The sequence below is a fragment of the Nicotiana tabacum genome, chromosome 17 (genome assembly GCF_000715075.1).
Source record: "Nicotiana tabacum cultivar K326 chromosome 17, ASM71507v2, whole genome shotgun sequence".
NCBI classification, from domain to species: domain Eukaryota; kingdom Viridiplantae; phylum Streptophyta; class Magnoliopsida; order Solanales; family Solanaceae; genus Nicotiana; species Nicotiana tabacum.
Window position 1 is genome coordinate 68,678,271 of NC_134096.1, and position 3,144 is coordinate 68,681,414.

Below are 3,144 nucleotides of genomic sequence, written 5' to 3' on the forward strand. Positions count from 1 at the left end.
CTCGGAATTCTATTTTGACCTCGATATCACCAAAAACTGCTCCAAACCAAATTTAAAGAACTTCAAGATTCTTCAAGAACCAACTTTCACTATTAGGCGCCAAAATGCTCCCGGGTCATCCAAAACTCAATCTGAACATACGCCCAAGTCTGAAATCATCATACAAATCTATTGGAATCATCAAATCCCAATTCTGAGGTCGTTTACTCAAAATATTGACCGAAGTCAAACTTGGCCTTTTTAACCAACCTTAAAGAACCAAGTGTTCTGATTTCAACCCGAACCCTTCCAAATCGCGAACCAACCATCCCCGCAAGTCATAAATTAATAAAAGTACGTACGAGATATCTTATTTAGGGGAACGGGATTTTAAAAAGTAAAATGACCAGTCGGGTCGATATATATATATCAGATGCAGAAACAATGTATAAATACATGGAAACTTTCTTAGGAGAATCAACAAAAGTATTATGGGAAGCATACAAGTCTGAATTTCCACAAGAATTTCAAGCCTAAATGGCATTGAGACTGTCATGACCCAAAATCCCACCATAGGCATCGTGATGGCACTTAGTCTCTAAGACTAAGTAAGCCAATTATAATAACAATTCAAGTCATTTTACAAAAAATAGATAATTGAAACCAACAGCGAAAATATTCAAACAACCTCCCAAGACCGGTAATATAGATTTTGGCTATAGCACTGTGCATTGCCAGAAATTGCTACTGCACATGGCTGACTTTGGCAGCTTATATCTCGCAATATATAAGGAATTGGGAGATGAGCAAAACATGAAAGTTGTAGCCCTTGGTGTTTAGTTTACAAGAAGTTAAACCATTCATCATTTGGACATTTGTAAAGAGAGTTATGATCGATTTTTTAAAAGTTGGTAATGTTGTTTTACTGGGCTGAGGCAAATCGCAAATGTCAAATGCGACTTGCCTGGACAGATTCTTAAAACGAGGGCTTCGGCCATTTTAACATATTTGGAGTTATGGAAATCGGATTGAAGAAATTTTTGAGACGATTTTCACCATATGGATTGGGGTAAGTGTTCTATATCCAAAAGTTATTATACTTCATGATTCCATGGTTGTTTTCATCAATTATTAGTGAATTAAATGGAAGAAATTGGAGAAATTTGTAAAACTTTTCAAAAACAAAAATTTAAGATTTGGAGGTCGATTCGTTATCAGAATTTTATAAATTGGTATGGTTGAACTCGTATCGAAATGGGTGTTCGGATTTCGTAAAAAATCTATCGGGTTCTGAGAGGCGAGTCACGCATTGACTTTTGTTTACTTTTTAATGTGAAATTTTAAGTTGACGTTTTATTATCCGAAATTATTTTTGATGAATTTTAATAAAGTTATACAAATAATTTGGATAGATTTGAGCTGTCCGGAGGTCAATTCAAGCAAGAATGCGACTTTGGAATATCGACATAACTTCAAAAGGTAAGTATCTTGCTTAACCTTGAGTGGGGGAATTACCCCTTAGGCACTGGAATTGGAAAATGTGAAAAAGCCGTGTACGTGAGGTGACGAGCACGTACTCGGGCTTATATGTGCAAAACTTATTATTTTAAAGTCTTAATCATTTTTACGTATTAAACTGAATAATTGTGGACATTTATTTAATCCTCTATTTGTCGTGCCTCAAATCCTTATTTGTTGAATTTGTTTTTATATGATAAATCGGTGTGATTGCTACTTGAATTTTTATGTGAATTCTGTGTGTTTGTTGATTCAATATTCCCCGAAAATAATTATATTATGGATTTTACTAACTACAAATAATTAAGTAAATAAGTTTTAAAAGAGGCATTATATATTTATCATAAATTTTGATTTAAGAAGGCGTTGTCCTATGCTGAGTTACTTTTTCCATCCTTGTGGTTGTTTTTGAGGTTTTATATACGTTGTGTGGAGCCTTGGACTAATTGCTGTGGAATTAATTGATTTTATCGTATCTTTGGAATTGGTTGTGACCTATGGGTAATTCGTGACATGTTGTAATATTTGAGCACTTGATGTGCAATTTATGATGCGTTGTGATATTTGAGCACTTGAGGTACAAGTTGTATTATACTGTGATATTTACTTTTGGGACTATGAGGCGGTACCTCGGGAGCTCTCCATGTCTTGCATATTTACTTTTGGGACTACGAGATGGTACCTCGGGAGCTCTCCATGTCTTGCATATTTACTTTTGGGACTACGAGGCAGTACCTCAAGAGCTCCCCCTATCTTGCATATTTATATTTGGGACTACGATGCGGTACCTCGGGATCTCCCCGTGTCTTGAATATTTACTTTTGGGACTACGAGGCGATACCTCAGGAGCTCCCCTGTCGTGTATTTACTTCTAGGACTACGAGGCGGTACCTCGGGAGCACCCCTGTTGGTTACTCATATTGTATTATGTTGGCTTTTCCTACGACACTTTGAGGATTTGTATTTCTGGTTTATACTTTTTTCGGTGAATGAGTTGTTTTAAATAAAAGAAATTACTATTATGTTTTAATTTAATAAGTTTTACATCCAAATCAGTAGTTTATCGGATGCTTTATTTAAATTGAAATGTCATTTTCTTCACTAAAACTATTTCATAAATAAATTTATTTCTTTGTTGACTTCTTATTTGATTTAAAAATCGTTACCTTACTTTATTGAAAGTAAATTGATCATGCAGATTTTATATATTGATATGTTTTGCACGTGAGTTGTCTTTGCGATTATGATAGATATATGGGCACGAGGTGCCGTGGAAATACGAAAGTGGACTGAGACCCGTATTATTTATGATTATAAATGAGGTGTCACAGGATGACTTTTATTTGAAAGAATTATATTCAAAATATTGTTTGAAAGGACTATATTCGAAAGATATTTATTTGAAAGAATTATATTTGAAATATATTTATTTGAAGGAAGTATATTAGAAATATATTTATTGGAAAGGATTATATTCTAAACATTTTTATTTGAAAAACTTATAGATGAAAGATGTATATTTTGCAGGACTTGATTATTTGGTTGTACTTGTGTTCATTATTGTTTGAGAAATAGTTATGGTATTCTTGTTGCCTTGTTGTTTATATCAGTGGTTGATTATTGTGGTTATTATTGCTATTAGCTTCC